Source organism: Antechinus flavipes, chromosome 1 (genome assembly GCF_016432865.1).
Source record: "Antechinus flavipes isolate AdamAnt ecotype Samford, QLD, Australia chromosome 1, AdamAnt_v2, whole genome shotgun sequence".
In the NCBI taxonomy this organism is placed as follows: Eukaryota; Metazoa; Chordata; class Mammalia; order Dasyuromorphia; family Dasyuridae; genus Antechinus; species Antechinus flavipes.
The window spans coordinates 97,476,220-97,499,045 of NC_067398.1; positions in this window are offsets into that span (position 1 = coordinate 97,476,220).

Consider the following 22,826-nt stretch of genomic DNA (forward strand, 5'->3'; position numbering starts at 1 on the left):
TCTCCCATCCCAACTCAAAACCTCATGGTCAAACTTCCCATTTAAAAGAGAAGTTTAAACTTCAGCAGCTCCTATCTTACCCTGGGACTAAAACCATACCTGACAACTAGCTAAATCACTTCCTAAAGAAAATTTGCCAAATTCTCAATACTTTAAAATGCCAATGGATATGTGATCTTCTCTATGTGAGGAGTTTCACCAGAGGCAACCAGTGGTACAGGGAATAGAGCGCTAGGCTTGCAGCCAGAAAGCCGTGGATTCAAATCTAGCTTCAGATACTTAGTGCCAGCAATATCCTGGGCAAGACATTTGACCTTAGTCTTCCCAACTGTAAAACAGGAGTAATAATATTATCTACTTTGCAGAGCTGTTGTGGGAATCAAATGTAATAATATTTGTAAAAAGCAATTATGACTGATAAATTCATAGCATATAATTCTTTAAGAGTTTCTTCAAAGAGAAGATGTGTATGGAATCTCAAATGATTTATAATTTTGTGGGTAGCTATTGCTACCCAACCAGTTTATAAGTCACTTCTAAATGAACAGTTAAATTCCTGGTAATTCTCCAAGGCTTAGAAAAGTCAAGAGACTTGTTCATGATGATGAAGCAATTTGAATCTGGGTCTTCCTATCTCTAAATTCAGCTCCTCAACTACTACATGGACTGTGTCTCTCACCAGGAGAATCAAAACAAAAAACAACAACAACAACAACAACACAATCCTAAACCTGTGATTTCATCAGGATAGGAGACTATCTTTATTAATACTTTTTTAGTATTTTATTCTGTAATTTATAGTGGTAGAACCAATTGGACAACAAGAGGTTAAATAGCTTGCCCAGAGTCAAACAGTCAATCCATTAAATGTCAAAGACAAAACTTGAAGTTAGATTTTCCCTAAAAGGCAGCTAGGTGATGGATGCAATAGTAAGAATAATTCAGAAAATCTGAATTCAAATTCAGACTCAACACTTAACTCTATTTATCTGTAAAGTGAAAGTCCTTATTTCATCTAATGAAGGAGGAAAACAAGTCACAGAGAAGGTAGAAGACTTGCCTAGTCACATTAATAGTATTTGAAGCTTGGAGGATTTTCAACTCAATGATCTTTGGCCAACACTGCCACTGGTTTCCTGCTCTGATTACTCACCTTCCTGATTTCCTTTAAGTCCCAACTGAAAATCCATCTTTTACTGGAATTTTTCTCCTAGTGCCCCCCTTCTGTTAATTGTTCATTCATGTTCAATCATTTTCAGTCATATTCAATTCTTTTTGTGGATTTTTTTGGCAAAGAGATTAGAGTGATTTGTCATTACTGTCTCCAACTTGTTTTACAGATGAGGAAACTGAGGTAAACAGGATCAAGTGACTTATACAGGGTCACAGAGCTGGTAAGCATCTGAGGTCAAATTGAATTGACTCTAACCATGACACTCTATTCATTGTGCTACCTAACTACATAATTGCTTTGTTTGAATGTTGTCTCTTCCCATTAGATTGTAAACTTCTTGAGGACGGAGACTACTTACATCTCTTTTTTGTATCCCTAGAAATTAGCACAGTGCCTGGCACTTAGTAGGAGTTTAATAAATGTTTAGTGATTGAGGCTAGGTTTTGAACTTTGTCCAGCCTATCTCCTATCCTTCCTCTAGCTTTTGCTAAATTGTGGTGAAGGAAAAAAAAATCTTAAAGCACTGTATCACCTTAAAGGATTCACAGGTATGTGTTAAGAAGACTTACTGGTCTTTAAGTCAGAGAACTTGCGATGAAATCCCTATTTTACTTGTTTACTTTTTGTATGTCTTGGATGACCTGTTCAGTCTGTTGGGCTCTGGATTTCTCATCTCTAAAATGAGGAAGGGAGAAGGTGGGCTGGATAACTGCTTCAGTCCCTTCAAGTACTCAGTCCTGTCCTGAGGAAGAGACAATGAGATCTCTTCAAGGTCCTGGTGAAGGACCCTGAGGGTGGGAAACTCAGTGCTGGCCCCGGGCCTTGGCCAGGCCCAGCTGTGTTTTAAGAAAAGACAAGGACATGGCACCTGCATGCATGAAGAGATTGCTAAATTCTGCTGGGACTGTGAAAGACCAAGTCCACATGAAACAGAAAAACATTCAAGGGCAGCTAGCCTTTAACAAGGAACAAAGGACAAACAAAAAAGAAGGGACATGTCGGCAGCTGGATTTTTTTCCCCATCTGTTTTCATAAAGAATATCTTAGTTCTAACCTTGAAACATTGTCAAAATCAGGGTGGCTTGAGCCAACCTCTCATTCATTCAAACAAGATTCATTTATTCACTTATTAAGTATTTACTATGTTCCCTGGAAGTCAGCAAAAAATAATGTCTTCTTTTAAGAAACTTGGATTCTACTGGGGGATACAGTAAGGACCAGAGAAGACTTCTTGGAGGACAGTTAGATAAGAAAGATAAAGATAAGTTAGATTAGGGTTGGATAAGAAAGATAAGTTTGGGAAGTGCTATGTTTATTCCAAAGCACTGGGGATACAAAAACAAGATGAAACTGGGCCTGTTCTCAAGGAGCTTATATTCTATTGAAACAAATAACATGCATATAAAGAAGTGTATATAGAATAAAGATGAGATAATTTGAGGGAGGAACTGAGCTAAAAATTTTTTTTATAATAATAGCTTTTTGTTTTTCAAAATACATGCAAAAATAGTTTTCAACATTCACCCTTGCAAAACCTTGTGTTACAAATTTTTCTCCTTTTCCTCTCCCTCCCCTAGACAGTAAATAATCCAGTATAGGTTAAACATGTGCAATTCTTGTAAACATATTTCCACATTTATCCTGCTGCACAAGAAAAATCAGATCAAAAGAAGAAAAACGAGAGAGAAAAAACAGACAAGCATACAAAGACAAAAAAGGTGAAAATACTATGTTGTGATCCCCATTCAGTGCCCATACTTCTCTCTTTCTATGCAGATGGCTTTCTCCATCCCAAGTCTATTGGAACTGCTCTGAATCAATATAAGGCAATTTTTACAGGGAAGATACTAAAGTTTGGGAGTTCAGAAAATGCTCGTGTAGGAAGTGGTAATGGAGCTAAACTTTGAAGGAAATTATAGATTCTGAGAGGAAAAAAAATACATAGGAAGTATTAGGTAAAGAGAAATACATTCTTGCATATGAGGAACAGCAAGATCAGTTTAGCTGATCTAAAGAATCCAAGAAGGAGATTAATACACAATAAAAATTGAAAAGGAGACTTGTTTCAGACTGTGTTCCCAGAATCAGCCTTGTAAGTACAGGTAGGCCCACAACTATAGGTTTATTTCCAGATTAGTCAAAAGATGATGATTTTTTTCATCTATGATAACTTTTGAAGACCACCTGTAGTTGTAGGCGCACTGTGATCTATGACATGGAAGAGTTAGCCACACTGTATCAAATTACAAATCCTTGTCTTAAGGAGAATATCCTAACCTTTCCTCTCCCTTCCCTTCCCATCCTTTCTCCTCTCTTAATCTTTCCTCTAAATTTCCTTCTTCTTTCTTTTACTCCCTTCCTCTCTTCTCCTCTCCCCTCGTTTCCTTTTAAAAATTTCTTTCTTCTTCTTTCCCCTACTCTGTCTTCTCTTTATCTTCTTTCTTATTTCTTTCAATTCAGTTTAATTCAATATTAATTTAGCACCTACTATATGTGCAGGACACTGCCAGGCACTGTGGATACAAAAGCAATAAAATAAGAGTCTGTTCTTAAGAAACTTGGATTCTATTGGAGAATATGATAAGAGTCAGAACAGGCTTCCTGGAGGAGGTAAAGGCTTCTGAGCTCCTAAAGGTTAAATAAGAAAGATAAATTTTATTCCAGGCATAAGAGAGAACTTTGAACAGATGCAAGAAATATAATGTTAAATTCAGAAAGTTTGCCTCATATAGAGTACAGGAAAGGGAAGATAAAAAATTACACCAGATAAGTAACCAGAAGCCAGATTATGGAGAATTTTAAATGTAAACCTTAAGGCATCCAATCTTTAAATCACTTCTTCCACTCTGATGTAACTGAAGGAAAAAGACAAGAAGTTGGTCTGGGTTGGTCTGGATGGAGAAAGGCATGAGTTGTCAGGACAGTAACCCCAACCCTTCCCCTGAAAGAGAAGGGGACCAAGGTGGAAAGAATGGGGGATCAGCCAGCCCGCATCCTCTTCCACTCAAGAATCTGGTGGTTTCACAGAAATGACCGGGAGTCACTACAAGTATCGAGGAGAACGTAACTTGGTCACTCTTATGCTTGAGTAAGATTATTTCAGCAGCAGTGTAAAGGATGGATCAGAAAGGGAGAGACTGGAAACCAGAGGTTATTGCTACAATCTAAGCAATAGATGATGGTGATTGTGTGAGTAGAAAGAAAGGAATAGATTTCAGAGATGTTTTGATGTCAGAATGAACTTGGCAATTGAGTGAGGGATGAGAGAGGCTCAATGGTTACCGAGGTGTCTGAGTTACCCGAAATATGGTTGCTTGCTTCTTTCCCCGTCAAAAACACTGGAGCTCTAAATTGCAAAGGTAGGATAGGGGGGGATAGTCCTTTATGTAAAGTACAAGTGGCTCATCTGGAAGTGCAGGTGTGGAAGTGAACTGCTGAATATAGGAAAACATGTGTGTATGGTTTATTGACTCCCTCTGGAGCCCTGATGAATTCTGCTTGGCAAGAAGGACTCTCAGAACCAAACAGTTTGGTGAAAAGGGGGGTCTGGGGTATGAAGGAGCCAAAAGAAAAAGGAAGTGGAGATCTAGGGTCTTACTCCAAGTTATATCCCAGCCCCATTCCTGGGAATGAAGCCACCAGCAGGTGGTAACAGCCATTCAAAATAAATAAATAATACATAAATGAAATCAGGCCAATATAGCCAAATCAACCCAAATAAACACCCACCTGAGGGACAGCTGGGCCTGCCAAAGAGTGACCAAACATTATAAGCAAAATTAGCCAATTAGTGGGCTCTCCTGTCCAGTGGCTGGATTCGCTGTGCTGACTGCTAGAGAGACAGCATGGCAGCTGAGGTGCAAACCTGCACCCCTGCTGTCCTCAAGCAGGCACTCCACCAGGTGAGCTAACAGAAGGGAGGTGGGGAGGGTGGGAGGCAAGGAAGGGGGGTCACCAGATGGCTTAACTGTTAGGAGCTGCGCTAAGCTTTTTCTTTGCTAGAAATTACTCTTAGAAGATTGCTTGGACACCAAAACCTTCCAGAAGAAATTCACATATATTTCATGTATACAAATGCCATGATAAATTGTTTTTTCTTTTTCACAAATGCCATTTTTTTGGTTGCTGTTGTTATATCCGATTTTCTGTGACCCTATTTCGGTGTGGCAAATATACTGGAGTAATTTACACTTTCCTTCTACAAGTCACTTTACTGTTGAGGAAACTGAAACAAAACAGAGTTAACTAATGTGCTCTGAAGCCAGATTTGAACTGATGAAAATGAGACTTCCTCACTTCATGTTTGGTGCTCTATCCACCTAACCACCCCAAAAACATTCTCAAAAGTTGTACATGCGTAACTCTGTGTGTATACGTGTGTGTATACGTATCACACGTGTATTTGTGTGTTTAAGAAAGGGTGCAACATTGAGCAATACTCAGGCTCTATATATATATATATATATATATATATATATATATATATATATCAACTGTCTTCTGAAGAATTAAAAGTTCTGAGTTCTTTACCATGTCTCCTGAGATTATTTTCCATATCCTCTTTTATTCATGGGGTAGTATGAACATCTGGAAAAATGATCATTATTATCTCCATTTTAGAGATAGGAATACTAAAAGGAAAAAATTAAGTTTTTCTGATCATTTGTGTCTGACTCTTTGTGAACACATTTGGGATTTTCTTGGCAAAGATACTTGAGCAATTTGCCATTTCCTGTCCCAGATCGTTTCATAGATTAGGAAATTGAGGCACATAGGGCTAATGTGACTTGTTTAAGGTCACATAGCTATGTAGCTCCTAAGTATATGAGACCAAGTTTGAACTCGGGAAGATTAGTTTTCTTAACTCCAGGCCCTGAACTCTATTTGCTGTACCACCTAGCTGTCCTATGAAAGAATTAAGTAATTTCCACTTAATTAACCAAAAAGCTGAGGGGGACAGGGCCATGATTCAAGGTGGACAGTTCCTTGTATGAGGATACCTAGAATGTCTCTCTAAGTGCTCTGGTCTTTATCAAACAATTTTCTGAGTGTGCTGTGACAAGGCAGAAGTTAGGATATCTAATATTGTTTGTTCTTTCATCTTGCAGAAGTCTAGCATTTCTATGTTTTTGTCTTTTTTTTTTTTTTAGCAGTGCTATCTTCACTTTATTTCTAAAAGCTATTGCTTCTCTCTCTTTTTGGAGGGGTGGTTTTCTATTTGGTTTGGTTTTTTAAAATAAATTTTCATTTTTCAAATTAATTCCATATCTTTTTTTTGAATGAATTGAGGATAAAGATCCTCTACCCAATAGACACAAAAATATTTGTTATCTGCAAAATGCAGTATGGTCTATTCTCTATCTTCACTTAAATTGACCTTTCTACAGCTTTTTGATACTATCAGCCACCCCCTCAGCAGTAGTCTCTCCTCCCTTGATTTTTGTGGCAGCTGCTTAATATTGGCTTGCCCCATCCTTGACAAATCATCCCTATCTCACTTGTTGGATTATCATGTATCTTGTGCTCACCAAGTACGGATGTCCTTTCCAAAACTCTTTTCAGGAGTCTTCTTTTCTACTCTTGATAGTCTCTATTGCTCATGTCAATAACTGTCATGGCTTCATTTATCACCTGTATATAGATAACTCCCAGATCTGGTTTTGGAGCACTATTCTCCTTTGACCCTCCGGACTACATTATCAATTACTTGCTGAATATCTCCACCTCATCAGCACTTAAACACAACATGTCCAAGATAGAATTTATTGTTATATTTTCCCCCAAACCCACATATTCTGCAAGCTTACCCATATCCCTGCTGAGTGGACCATTGACTTTCTACTTATCTAGTTTAGAAACCTCTTAAAATTCACACTTTACTCTTCCTTGACCCTCATTCTCCATTTCTGATCAGTTGCCAAATCTTGATAGTTCTATTGATATGACTTCTCTTGTGTACTTTTCCTCATCTTCCTTCTCCTCCTCTTCCTCCATTTCTCCTTCTCCTCTTCCTCCTCCTCCTCCTCCTCCTCCTTCTTTTCCTCCTCCTCCTCCTCCTCCTCCTCCTTCTCTTCCTCCTTTTTCTCCTCCTCCTCCTCCTCGTCTTCCTCCTCCTCCTCCTCCTCCTTTTTCTGCTTCTCTGCCTCTTCTTCCTCCTTCTCTTCCTCCTTCTTTTTCTCCTTGTTCTCTTCCTCATTCTCTCTTCTTCTTTTTCTTTTCCTCCTCCTCCTTCTTTCTTCTTCTTTTTCTCCTCCTCCTCCTCCTCTTCCTCCTTCTGCTCCTCTCTTCTCCTCCTCCTCCTCTTCCTCCTCTTCCTCCTCCTCCTCCTCTTCCTCCTCCTCCTCCTCCTCCTCTTCCTTCTCCTCCTCTTCTTTCTTCTCCTATTATCATTCTCAAAGCTACTATCCAAGTTCAGGAATTCATCCTTCTCACCCAAACTATTTCAATAGTCTCCTCCTTGGTCCCCATGTATCCAATCTCTTCTCTCTTCAATTAATTTTCCTCTATTATAAAATGGATATTCTTACAATCAAGACAATCCCATACTTAAAAACATTCATTGAGTCTAGGACAAAATAGCAAGTCCTGGCCTGGACTTTAAAAATGCTTGGTATTTTGAAACCCTCTGCAGTTTGGTTTTAATCTATATCTCCAAGTGATTCATTTCACTTCCCTCCAGGAACACGCATAGGCTGTCTCTCATACCTGCAAGGGCTCAAAGCTTATCTCTGCCTCTTAGAATCTCTAGTTTCCTTTAAGGCCTGCAGTGCCACTTCCTGTAGGATGATTTCCCCTGAGCGTCTTCATCAATTAATATTTATTTGTATAAGTGTCATGTCCTCCTTGGAATCTAAGCTCATTGTGGACAGGTTTTCTTTGTGAACTTGCTTCACCATCACCTATAAATGCTTATTGAATAGAATGCAATTTCCTTGTTGATTCAATGTCATCTATCATCAATGTCATGATTGGGATCAAATAAACTTGTTCTGTTTGGTGTCAAAGGAAGGAATTAAGATCAATTGATGGATGCTAGAAGCCAAATTTGGCTTAATCATAGGAAATTTTTTTTGATAATTAGAGCTAACCCAATGTGCTATATTGGTACTTGGGAACTACACACACAGATACAGACACACACATGAAACACAAAGTCATACAGTGGAAGGTGGATGGACACATTTTGGGGAATCCTGGATAGAGATGTATTTTTGCTAAGGTGTCAGTTAGATATGAAGTCCCTTCTAATTCAGAGATTTTATAAAATATCTTATAGAGAATAAGGGTCATATAATCTCAAATAAAATGAAGAATAGCAAGACCAGAGAATTGATGTATCTGCATATTTTAGATTTCTAAAATGTTATTTAATTTAAAAGAATGTTCATATGTATCATCTTCTAGTTGGTTACTTTCTCTTTGAGACCTCCCCAAACACTTTAGTCTTCTCTGTAATGTGTTTATGAATTACTAAATATCACAGTTTAGTCCTCCTGCTAAATGTAAGCTCCCTACTAGCAGGGACCATGTCCACTAATTTTTATTTTTCCCCCAGTACCTAGCACAGGATGCTATACACAGTAGGTACTTAATAAATATTAACAGAAAAACAAAAAAGTGGGTCTGTTGGTTTCTTATAATCCCTCTTCCCTAAAAAGCAGGCATAACAGGTCCTAGTGCCTCAGAATATCACAATTGAAGTTTATAAAGTGTTTTTTTTTTCATGCTAGGTCTATGAAGTAGGACAAGTATTTGTGTTCTCACTTTATCAATGAGCCAAAGGAAGCTCAGAAAAGTTAAGGATCCTGCCCATGGGTATGAAGTTAGGAAACATCAGAGCTACAATTGTTATCTAGATCTTCTATGTCCAAGATCAAAACTCAGAGCCAATAGCAGTTTCTACACTTGAGACAAGGTAGAGGAAGAAAGATTTCAGAAGACCATGAGTTGGCTGAAGGAGAAACTTACCCACAATATGGTTGACAGGAACTTTCCATTTTAACTAATTCTTCTTGCTATAGATTCTAAATTCAGTTATTCCTTCATTGTGAAAGGCTTACACCATATCACTAATTCCAATATTGTAGGACAAAGATCTCAGTGTCTAACCCAGTTATGACTTAGCCATTGTTCTTAGCACCATGACAGGGAATTTCCTCAACATTTCTGAAAATGAAAAATAAAGAACAGATATTAACTGTACAATATTGTTAGGAGTAAAATGTGTTGTGGATAGTCAAGTACTATACAAATAAATTGTCATTATGATAGTAATTATTAATGTTGTGATTGCAGTTATCAAAGTCATCCTCCCCATTCCTTCCAAGCATGATAGTCAGATAGGTCTGTGCTTATTTCTTTTTGAAACATTGCCTTACTTACATACCAGGCTCTTTGCTGATTAGGTATGCCATCCTAGCCTTGTTGCCAGTGGAGCAGTGATTTGGCTATGGATGATTTCAGAGATGACACTGATCATGTTCATAAGCAATTGCTTTTCAGCCAGATCCATCAGTTGCTCAAGGCAGCCCCTTTCAAGCATGGCGCCAGTCTTTCAGAACGCTGACAAGAGTTTCCCTCTGTTGTTGGACAAACATTATGGCTGTCCTTTCCTAAGCATGTAATTTATCTCCTGCTGAGAGCAAGCTACCCATCACTCCATAGATCCAGTCACCTGTCTTTTCTGTTGCAGCAACTGACCACTGCAGACACTGGGGGATGACAAAAAGTTTCAATTGGTTGAAATGCAATATTGTGTATTGAGCTGGAATAAAAGCGTGACAAGTTGATGAAGCCCGTTGCTCTCAGGGACCATGACATTTCCTATATTCCTATCCAGGGGACTAGATAGGATCTTAGAACTGGAAGGGGGTATTTGAGACACCATCAACTATTTTCTTGTACTACCATTCTACCCAAGTGAGAACCTAACAAATTCTAGCAAAATAATTTTCCAGGACCTCTCCTAGTAACCCATTCCAGAATTTAAAAACATTATTCCTATCCTGCTGGCTTTGGAGACCCAATAATTGCATTCTCGTACAGGCCTAAAATATGTTTCTAGGAGATAGCAGAAGGCAAGAAATAGGAGGTAGTTACTCTCAGGGCCATCCTCAACGTTGAAAGTTGTAACCCACAGCTGGAAACCTGCTATAGGAATACTTACCCTTGTTTACTATATTTTTCATTATAAAGATGGTGCAGCTATATCTTTCTAGTAGATCTATTATCTACTTCACTGTTCCTATTCTTTAGGACAATTGGCAAGCAGACCTCTGCCCGTCGGCCGACCCAGTCCTTGCCTGCTCATGTGACTATCTGGCTGTGCTAGGATGAAAAATGAAATTACTGTAAGCCTGGGAGACGCAGTCCCTGGAAACCATCAACATGATGACAGCTTCTTCCATTCTGCGTGTAACAAGCCCTCCCAGTCAACTAATCATCAGTAAGGGTCTCCCACACAGAATGCAGAGTTTCTTAATCTTGTTTTGAAAAATGGATTGTGTGCCATCAGCCCCTGGATTATTCCTAATCGAGGAATTTCCAACTTGCCATAAGGTACAAAAGTCAATTCAGAAAAAAAGGAGTTTGGGGGAAGGGAAGGATGAAGAAAAGGATCAAGAAAATGTTTCAAAGATAAAATGAATCACCAAAGCTTCCATGAATACCAAATGCACAATTTCCAAAAGATATTAATAATCTCATTGTATAGGACCCCTAAAGCTGAGATTAGATTTGTTACAAACCAATAGGTATCAATCAATTTTTTAATTAAGAAATGATAATTGCTCACCCTAGGGCTAGGGGTTGGGGTCTCAGAATACAAGGTCAAAAAAGAAGCAGTTCTTGCTTTCAAGGAGCTTCCAGCCTATCAATAGAGAGAGTATATACAAATATCAGTATCCGATATTTATACACATATACCACTAATGCATAAGGGATCATTTAAGAGGGAGGCCCTAGCTAACAACAACAACAAAAAAAAAAACAAACTCATGTAGAAGGTGACATGAAACAGTAGAAACAAAAACAAAATATTCCCCTTATAAACCTGGGGGACACAAATACAGTTTTGAGGATCTACCTGACCATGTCTCCATTACTAAAGCATTCTGGTGTCTTTTGTCTTTTCATGGTATCCTTACATTGCTACCTTTGGATCCACCTTCTCTATAGAACATGTCACTCCATTAGATGCCTTGGGCCTGCAGGTCAGCTCACTTCTACAGTTGTACTCTAAGTATGCTTCTGCTTGATAACGAGTTTCCGACTGGGCAGGTTATTTATCTGTAAAATGTCACTGATGATAGAAAAGGAAAGAGGAGAGAAATATTCCTTTTTCTTTCTCCATACATGCTTGGGGGGGAAAGGAAAAAGGTGGGGGAGAGGAAGAGAAAAGAGAAAAGGAAAGAACTATCCCTCTCAAGAGAGATTTGTCTATGTTTGATCTTTCTTGGCTATTAGCAATGATTCTTTTCAGAGAATGATCTTCCCTTTTTAGGGCCAACAGCAGCATAGGCTTTCTTCATCCAACCAATGATTTGCTACTCTGTAATTGCATCAATTTGAGAAACTATTTGCTTCTGCATTTCTTGAAGGAATAAAGTTGTATAAAGTCTTTTTTATATTGATCCATAAAAGTATGAATGGGCCATTCCTAAATTCATACCTTTTACCATTTGTGACTAGGATGCTTGATAATCCTGTCCAAAATTTAATAACTTTTGTAATCTGTTACTGAAATCATCCAAAGTCATTCAAAGAGGCAAAATTTTAACATCTGATTGTCATTTTTCCTTTTGATCCTGTAATTTCGTCTAGTGGGTTGAGGAGACTCCATTGATTAAGGTAATCCTTAATACATTATAAACATCATGAGGGCACAATGCATCTAATCTATATTGAATCTCCCAATAATACAAAAGAGAGGCCATTATATTTAACAATTAAGAGATCATTGGTAATCTTAAAAGAAGCGGTTTCTGAAAAATAATAGGCAAGAAAGCAAAGAATTCTCTAGTTTGGCTGAGACAAAGTGTGCATGTTGGGGAGTAATTTGAGACACTCTCAGTCCAACATGATGAAAGGTCAGGAAGTGATCCTTGATGCAAAATTGGGAGAAAATTGGTTTAAGTATAGCTATTGATGATAGGTGGAATGAAGAGTTGTACCCAAAAGATCCCAACACGAGTCTCAAAGTTCATTGACATGAGACGCTTTCCTTTGCTTTCAATGCTCTGTGTCTTATAATCACGTCAACTTCTTCCCAAAGCCTTTTCCTTCAGCAACCTGAATTGGGGTTGACATCCTCCATCTTCTTTAGCAAAGCTGGAAGCCAAAAATTCCTAAAGGCAAAACCCAAAGTAGTTCAAATACTTGACAAAGAGTCTGCAGTTCCAAGAGTGTAAACTTCTCCTCTCTTCCTCTCCTGTCAACTCTCCATTCCTTACAAAAGCATAGGGAGGGCATTGATTAGTAACAATCATATTTCCATTTTGATGATCCCACATTCTCCTCCATAGCCAGTTGATCAAAGTCTGAACTCCAATCCAACTCCAGAAAAAAAAGAATATCCTGAGAAATTCTACTTTATTCCCTTCTTCTTTTTTTTACTTATAAATGAAGTGGACATCAGTGTGAATCTATCCCATTATCCAAAGGGGAGACATGGGGAGAGAAGTCAGGGGAGGCTTACTAAAGAATAAAGTTAACATAAATTATATGGTAAATTTTCAATAGTAATAAATCTGGGGTCCCCTTCAAAAAAACCCAAGGCTGATAAGATAAAATCTTATAAAATCAGCTTATCAGAAATGAGACCTAAACTGCAGATGAATTGTTGTTGTTGTTGTTGTTTTTCCACTAAGTATTTAGCCCTTCCAAAGCAATCCCAATAGACTTTGGACAGAAAATGTCATCTGCATCCAGATAAAAGAACTATGGAGATTCAATGCAAAATAAACACATGCTATGTTCACTTCTTTTTTCTGTTTTTTTCTCTTTTTCATGGTTTTTCTCTTTTCTGATTTTTCTCTCTCAACATGATTCATAAAGCAATATGTATTAAAATTAAAAAAAAAAGAAATTTAGCTCTTCCCTGAAAACAGACTTCCTCCCACTAGCTAAAATCTAAGTGCTGCCCAAGGATTCAAAAGAATAGGGGAAAAGAAAACAGATATAATGCTCTGCTCCCTTATCTGGTGCATATACCAGGGGAAAAATTAGTCATGTCTAAGAGAAACTTCTAGTACATGTGGACAATAGAGCTCAATCTTCTCTAAATCCAAGAGGGTTTACCTGGGTCCAGAACATTTACTAGCATAGGGCAGATAGAACTTGGTTCAGGATGTCAGCATCTGGGAGAAGTGTCTCTTACTTTCAGTTATTTGCCAGATCTTCACCTCACCTCATTGTGTTGCCCAGCTGCTGACCCTCTTTGGGTCTCCTTCCCCAGTGTCTTGATGCAGTGGTAGCCCTGATCTGAGGGTCACTTCTTCTCCAACTTTGACAGGAGTACAGGGGGAATTTGGGGGGAGTGGATCACCCCATTCTCCTGATATGACTGTATCTGAGCTTGTACAGTCCTCTGCCACTTCCACTGCCCTGTCCTTCAACCCCAAATACATTTGTTGCCGATGTAAGAAGTCCTAGTGACTGCCCTGCCTGTGTTTGAATTTCTGTCTCTGTCTTTAATTCTGTCTCCATCTCTCTTTCTCTATCTCTCTGTGTCTGTCTCTATATCTCTGTCTCTCTCTTTTTCCTATCTCTGTCAGCCTGTCTCTGTGGGAATCATTTAAACCACCAAAAGCTACCCCATTTATTGGCTTATTATCCACCAACAAAAGAGAAGAGCCCTTTCAGTTCCTTAATGTGAATGCTGCCTCTGCAACAATGCAATTGCTCACAGTCTACTTCACCTGGTCCCAGCACCTCAGCAGGGCTTCGTTAATTACTGTGCTAACATCTGGGCAGGAGCGCATCCTTGCTCCCTAGGACTGGAAGCACAGAGCATTCTTGAGTAACTGTGGTGAGTGGTCTGGACCAGGAATGGGAGGGGACCCAGCCTGGCCTTGTGCCCTCCCTGTACAGCCTCCAGGGTGGTGTACAATATTTAGAGGCACTCCAGAGAAGACCTGACATTGAAGTGGCTCAGTCTTGTGGGCAACAGAGCATCCTAGAGAAGCCTTCCCAATATCCTACCGTGATTTGGCTTTTCCACCCATAGCCCAAAGTGTAGGACTGTACACTGAGATTTTTATCATTGGTACCCCATCAATAAGATCTTAAGATCAAAGATCCATCAGAGCTGGAAGGATCCTTAGAGCTTATAGGATCCAAATTCATTACTTGACAGAAGAGGAAAATGTAACCCCAAAATGGGAAAATGACTTACCTCCAGAATCACAGAGATAATAAGTAATAGAACTGGCATTTAGACTCAGAACTTCTACCTTCAAATGCACAGATCTCTCTAATATACCATACTACCATCTCTAGTATAGGGGATTACATTAATTATGTAAATTAAATTAAATTAAAATGTAAATAATTGGGAAGAGGTAACAGAAATCTCCTGCCGGGGTTTTGGTGTTCCTAAAGGGTGCACTGTCCAAATACCTCAGTGTAGGGATGGGCCAGCAAATGAATTTTTTGAAAGCCAAAAGATACATATTTTTGGTTTTTAATGTAGATATCCTGCCCTCTGCCAATGCAGATTACAATCTCTCCACAGTCTCCAGAGTACTTGAGAATCTCAAGGGTGGCTCAAGGGAAGTTATACCATCTACTAAGCCCTTAGCAGAGTATCTGGGATCAAAAGCTTGTTCATCCTGACACCCAGCTAGTGAGGAGGCCTTTTGTAACTTAGTCAGATTGCTTCTCGAGAGCTATCATCAGGCCTGTACTTTACATCTTTCCTGCTCTGTGCTAGCTTTGAGAAACCTGCATACTTGCACACCATCAAGAAGTATGAGAGTAAGACCTTAGTAAAGTGAATGGAGTTAGCAAAGTGAATATTATTTATTTAGTGTTTTTCAAAGCATTTTCCTCCCACTGCCCTTTGTAGTACCATAAATGTTATATTGTATTTTATTATCTATTGCTATTATCTATATTTTATAGAAGGTCTGAATTAGAATTCATTCCTTCCCCTCCCCACCATCTTCCTGTTCCCTCAAGTACAGATTTACATAGTTAATAATTTCTGCTTATCATTTTATCCCCAGAGCTACTGTTACTTTTCTTCTTAGTCCCAGCATTACTTGTCCTAGCCCTTTGAGGGCAAAGTATTTCCATCACCCTGGGACTAGTGAGAAGGAAGGAACCGACCATTAATTAAGCACCTACTATGAGCCAAGCACACCATTACTAGGAGACAGGTGCCATCATTATCGCCATTTTACAGTTGTAGAAACTAAGGCAGACAGCCAGTTAAGTGATTTGCCTAAGATCACACAACTAGTAAATTACCTGTAGCCAAATTTGAACTCCATTCTTCCTGATTCTAGATCTAGTGTTCCATCCCCTGTACCACCTAGCTGCTACAACTGCTAGATTCTACAGTAAAGATGTACAGGCAGAAAATTACCTGCCATAAAAAAGAGACAAGAAAAAGCTTTTACAGAGAAGGGAAGAGGAGGAAGAAATCTTACTTTTATCAGAATTGGCTCTATTAGGAAATAATATACATATTCAATAGGAGTATAGAAATCTATCTTACCCTGCAGGAAAATAGGAGAAGAAAGGGATATAAGAAAGGGAGGAGATGATAAAAGAGAGGATATGTTGGGGGAGGGAGTGGTCAGTAGCACAACACTTTTGAGGAGGGACAAGGTGAAAACAGAGAGAGAATAAGTATGGTGAAATACAATTAGCAATAGTAATTGTAAAAAAAAATTTTGAAGCAAGTTTCTCTGATGTAATATGGGAAATTTCTCTGGGAAATGATGAATAGGAGGCTCTCAGGAAAAAAAAAAAACTTGGAAAGTCCTCCATGAACAAAGTGAAATATACTATACACAAAATAATACTAATGTTCTGGGATGACTAGCTGTAAATGATTTTGTTATTCTCAGTAGTATAATCATCCACAACTACTCTGAAGGACTCATGATGAAAAATCCTATCCATAGCCAGAGAAGGAACTGATTGTATCTGAATATAAATCGAAGCATTCTCTATTACTCTCTCTCTCTCTCTCTCTTCTTATTTTTAACTTAATTTTTCTTGAGGGTTTTCATTTTCATTAGGGTGGGAAATCTATGTTTTCTTTTACAACTTGACTTTTATTAAAATGTTTTGCATAACTTCACATGTGATTTCTTAATTGTGGGTAGGAATAAAGGAGAGAATCTAGGACTCAAAAATCTTAAAAACAAATGTAAACGTGTTTTGAAAGTAACTGGGGAAAATATTAAATAAATACAAATAAAAATGATGTATAGGCAGAAGTGAAAGAAACAATCAATTAATTAATATTTCAGAATTAATGGTATTGTGAAGAAAACTGATGGACATCAGAGCAATGACTATTGATAAAACTTTTTTGATCATGGCAATCCACAAAGACCAACATATTATTGCATTGAAAGGGCTAAAATCAGCAACTAGATCAGCTAGGTGGTATAGTGGATAGAGTGCCAGTCCAGGAGATAAGGAAGATTTGAGTTCAAATCTGACCTCAGACACTAACCACGTGACCCTGGGCAAGTTATTTAACTATATTTGCTTCAGTTTTCTCATCTATAAAACAATTTGGAGAAGGAAATGGCAAACCCTTCAGTATCTTTGCCAAGAAAACCCTCAATGGGGTCATGAAGCATCAAATACAACTAAAAAAAACCAAACAACTGAACAACAATCAGTATTAGTGAATTGAATACACATACCAATGAAATCTCACATTATTAAATTATAGTCCTACAATGAATAAATGAGATAATAGTGTTTTGTAAACTTTGATATACATATAAATGTCAGTCATTATTATCATTAATCTTTTTCATCATCCTCATTGTTATCACCATCACCATCATCATCAACATCATAGTCATTATCATCACCTTAATCTGGAGAAATAAAATTCTTTGGAATCTTATAAAGGTAAAATGTGGATCCCAGAGAACTGAGCTAATTTGTCCAAGATGACTTGAATGATATTAGAAGTTTCAGAAGAACCGAGCTGGAATTCACACCTGAGGAGTGGCTCAGGAATTAGGAGATGAGGTTATTTTTCCACCTTGGCCATGCTTTCTTTTCTTTTCTAGGATCATGAAATTTATTTTTTTAATGTTAAATATAGTAAAAATACATGTAAATTGAATATAGGCATACATATTTATACAATTATCTTGCTGCACAAAAAAAAAAAATCTGATCATAAAGGAAGGAAAAAGAAAATAAAATCCAAGCAAAGAATAATAAAAGTAGTGAAAATGCTATGTTGTGATCCACATTCAGTTCCCATGTCTTCTCTCTGGGTATAGATGGCTCTCATCATCACAAGATCTGTCCTGAATCATCTCATTGTTGAGAAGAGCCACATTCATCAAAATTTATTATCATATAATCTTGTTGCTGTGCACAATGATCTCCTGGTTGTGCTCACTTCACTTAGCATCACTAGTCACTCCAGGCTTCTATGAAATCATCCTGTTGGTCATTTCTTACAGAACAATAATATTCCATAATATTCATAAATCATAACTTATTCAGCCATTCTCCAACTGATAGGCATCCATTCAGTTTCCAGTTTCTTGCCACCACAAAAAGGTTGCCACAAACATTTTTGTACATCTGGGTCCCTTTCCCTCTTTTAAGATCTCTTTGGAATATAGGATCATGAAATTTAAAGCTAAAACCTGAGCCCCCCATAGAGGAAACTCCAACTCCAAATTCAGAACTTTTTCTATTACCAGCTTTCTGCTCACCAGTTCCATGAGTCTAGGTAAGTCCTTCAACCTCTCTCAGACTTAGTTTCTTGATTTGTAGAAGAGGAATAATAGTAACACTACCTCTCAGGGTTGTGATGAAGGTAAAATGGAATAATATCTGTAGTGGGCTTTGCAAACCTAAAAGTTCTCTATAAATGGAGTTATTATCATTGTTATAATCATTCCAATGATTACGATCACTATTACACCACCACAGGATTGGTTCTTGACAACACTTCTAAATTAAGGTGTTAGATTAAGCAAGCTTTAAGGTCCTTTTCTGTTCTAAAATATATATAAAATTCTAGGAATATATAAAATGGAGAGATTGTACTAATTGATATCCTAAGTCTTCTCCTGCTCTGCAATCAAGGAAATCTAATGATGGAATTTCAAACACTATGGCATGACAATGGAAGAGATATTTAAGCTGGAATCTCTAACCGATGCCCCTCAACCCATAGAACTCACCAAGCCCAAAGCAGACTTTGTGAGGTCTGCCCTGATTTGGATTTTTTTCTTTCCAAGGGGACTTTTAGGAAGAGTGGCCCCTTGAGGCTCTTGGTCTCTTTCAGCCCTCCCCTGCTGGCAGCCTCTCAGACCATCCACAGACTGCAATGCCTGGACCAGGACTGGGACTTTGCATTGCTGGCCCCTTGGCAGCCCTCGGCTTCCCCAGCCCAGCATGCAGATGTTTTTTCTTGGCTTTTCTTCCCCAAGCCCTGATTTCTCTCTGACCCAAACTCCCAGGGAGAATTTTTTAAAAGCTATGCTTCGCCTCCAGAATCTCTTTGACTCTGTTATCAACACTAAATCATCTGAGTCATCAGCTTAGTATGGAACAGCTGACACAGGACAGAGACTTTTGAGGGCTGGCCTCTGCTTTCCCCCGTCCTCCCTGGGGCCATGATTACAGCTCTGAGAACTGAGAAGGAAGACCCTCCTCTCCAGCTAGTTCACATCAACAACCTACCCTGGCATGTCCCCAGGGTGCAGCAACTTATAACCCACTTCATTTTCTCAGTTCTTCCTATTACCTGCATGTTCCAAATTTCCAGCTATAATTGTATCATTAAAATCACCTCCACCCCATAAACCTTCACGCACTTGGCTCTCTGGAACTCTTCCCCTTCGACCTCTCTTTGTGGCAATAAGAACAGAACTGTCAGGAGACCATCAATGACATCTCTATCATTCCCATCCCTCTCGGTGTCATAGAATAGAAAGAGCATGGAATATGAAGTCTGAAGGAATCAGAGTATAGGATTTCTCCTCTGGAATTTACCAGCTATGATAAGTTTCTGATCCTTAGTTTCTTCATCTGCAAAATGGGAATGATAACATTTGTAGTATATCTCATATGGCTGTTTTGAGAATCAAATGTGAAGAAGTATATAAAAGGTTTTGTTAAATTTACTGAATTGGAGAAAATATCAAACACCAGTAGAGTTAGCTTCAAATTCTCATCTCCAACACTCAAAAGCTTTGTGACTGAGCAAGTCACTTCACCTGTAACTTGGGGATAATATGGGACTTCCAAATCATGGTACTAACAGATGAGAACTTGATATTTTCTCTGATCCTCAAATTCTCTAAAATTTCTCCAAAATAGTAATTTTGCAAAAGGCATAAAGCAATTCCAAATGTTTTCATAGTCTAGGACACTAAGAACCTTAATGAAGTAAAAACATAATGAATTAAAAGTTGAGAAGGCTGATCCTTAACCCCCTAATGCTGTCATTTATTACTTACCCTTCACTACTCACTATACTGGGAGGACTGTTTAAGTTGATTTTGGGTTTGCAACAAATTTAAATTCTCCTCTCAAAAAGTCATTGGAAAAACAAAGGCAGAAGCTTGCTCTATATTAGATAGCAGCATGGTCACACTTGGTGCAGCAAGAGTCAAGTCTAAGGAATAGAAATTCTTCTTGTTAATTGTTTGTCCTTCAATCTCAAAGAGAACCTTGACATAAGGAAGGTGATGTCATGACATGCAAGTGGATTTGGTTTAAGTGAGGGAGGACTGTGCAAAGTCATCTGGCTCACTTTCCCTTCCAGAGCTTTGTGAGATCCAGTGGTCAGATATAGGTCAGGACAACTGGAGATGGCTCTGGATACAGTAGGAGATCTTGGTCTTTTTAAAGTAAGATCTTCAACAGGTCTCAGTTTGACTGAGGCTGAACCCATTCAGTGACTAAGAATAGGTAACCATTTGTAGTCCACCAAGCCTGAGGGGAAAAGCCAAATATCCGTCTAAAACCTTATCTGTCCCTCAAGAAATCACCTGGAGCAGAGTTCAATGTTAGTAAAGTGTGAATTGTCCAGTGTGGGAAGAGGCTGAGATGACTCTAAAGTCCAGCCCCAGGGAAGAATCAAGCAGTCAGCAAAAGGGAAATATAAGGGAAAAAGCCTGAAATATTTCAGAAGGAAGACAACTCAAGGACTTGAGCATGGGTAGATTATATAATAGATAAGTTATTGACAACAGAAGGGGATTGGCTTCCAAATCAGCTAAATGAGTACAGACTTCATAAAAAGAAAAAGACAAAAGAAATTGAATCAACAGCTATTGAGATAGACTACTCTAAGGATTCCCCCCCAAAAAAAGCATGGAACAACAACAGGATATTTTTGAAGGGTTTAAAAAAGAAAAAAATAGTGAAAGTAGAATTTATGAACTGCATAGCAAAAGTAATTAGCAGATTAGCAAAACTTAAATCCATGGTAGAAGTCTCACAAAAGAGAAATTAGAGAATAGTTGATTGGGAATAAAAATATACAAAAGTTAAGGACAATCTGTATAATAAAAAACAAAAGGCAATAATGTTAAAAGAAAATATGATCTCGATTTTGAAGAAAAGATACATAGAGACAATTTAAGGATTATAAGTCTCTCACAGGAATGCGAGAAATCAAAAAAACTTGAACACCGTAAGATAAGACATAATACAAGAAAAAATCCCCAAACTTCTGAACATAGAAAACAAAGTGCTAATTAAAAGAATCCACAGATCATCTCTAAGAAAGACAAAATCCTGTATTGCAAAGTCAGACACATAGTAATTACGTTTAATAATTCTAATGAAAAACATTAAATTCTCCAAGTGGCCATGAGAAAACTCTTCAAATGTATAGGAAAATAAATTCTGGACCCACCAGAAACTGTGGGAAGTAATGGAATAATGTGTTCCAAAGAACAAATGATGTTCAAGATACAACTAAGGAGACATACCCTACAAACCTAAAACTAATCACTGATAAGAAAAAGATAGACATTTTTAAAAAGATGTTTTCAGCATTCCTAGAAAGAAACCAGATCCAAATAAATTGTTTGCTTTTCAAACATTCCAGAAAAGAGATATTTGATAAAGTTGAACAAATATAGCAACTGGACACAATAAACAACAACAAAATAACAAAGAGAAACCATTGAAAGAATTATTTCCACAAGTACATAAAGAGACCATGGTAAAAACACAAGTCGAATAACAGTGATGGTAGAGTAATATCATGAGCTTAACTTTACAACACACCTCCAAATGAATTAATGTTTTTTTTTTTGTGGGATGAAATTACAAAATGAGAGGGTCGATAAAAAGGAAATGGGAGAAAAAAGATTGAAAGGGAATACATAATATGCCTTAATTTAGTCAAAGGTTAACAATGAAGAGAAAATAAATCCTGTAGTTTCTAAGAAAGAGAACCTATAGGAGAATGTGCAGGAGGTAAAAAGAAGGGTTGAAAGAGGGAAGGAAGAAGAGGGAAAATCATTTCAATGGTGTGAAGGGGTCTATCTTAAGAATGCTTCAATGAGAGAAGAAAGATATTCTATAAAGGGAGAAGTAGACCTTATAATTCGTATAATTTAGGAATTTGGTATTTAAAGAGACTACTCATCCTGCCTCAGAAGAAGGAGCATCAGAGCTCCTCTGGGCAAATGACAGTTACAAAAGGAGGAGAGCATGAACCCAGGGAGGGGATTTCATGGCAAATTGGAAACAATGAACAAGAGAAAGGAAATGATTAATAATGACATACACAAGTGAATTCCCACCGTGGTGCGATATCCTCTTTACCACTTGTAGGAATTGGTGTTTATAAGAATAAGGCACAACAGAAAGGAGGTGAGAGAAAGATCTATAAGGCAATAATACATAAAGTGTTGAAAAGAGGGAATCCTAAATAAAAACCTTAGAAACTTTGATTCTAAAGGAATACAGAAACAAATGACAATTTACTAAATATAAGACTCATAAATCAAAGATTAAAAGTCTAGAATAAATGGAAAGAGAAGATAAATAAAGAAGAGAATGAGAGAAAGAAATCTTTTTTAGAAAAAGGTTCAGAACATGACTTAAAAAAAAAGAACTAAGGGAAAAAACCAAGTTGAAGAGAAGAGAGAAAAGAGGGTTTTACTTAATAATGAACTGAGAGGGGAAAATTGAATAGAGAGATAAAAGTAGAAATCAACAGGAACTAATAAGTTAAACAAAACTCTAAAACTAGAGAGGGTAGTAATAAATAAGAGGTAGAAGGACTTAAAAATGAGGAGAAAGAAATCCAGTGGGAATGGGGCTGCCTTAAAGTAGATTAAGCTAAAATAAATGAAAAGATAAAATATTGTGTTTACAGAGGAAGAGAGGAAAATCTTAATTTGGAAAAAAACAACATTTGAAACAAATGGAGGAAAATGTCACTCTAACTCTCATAACTTTAAAT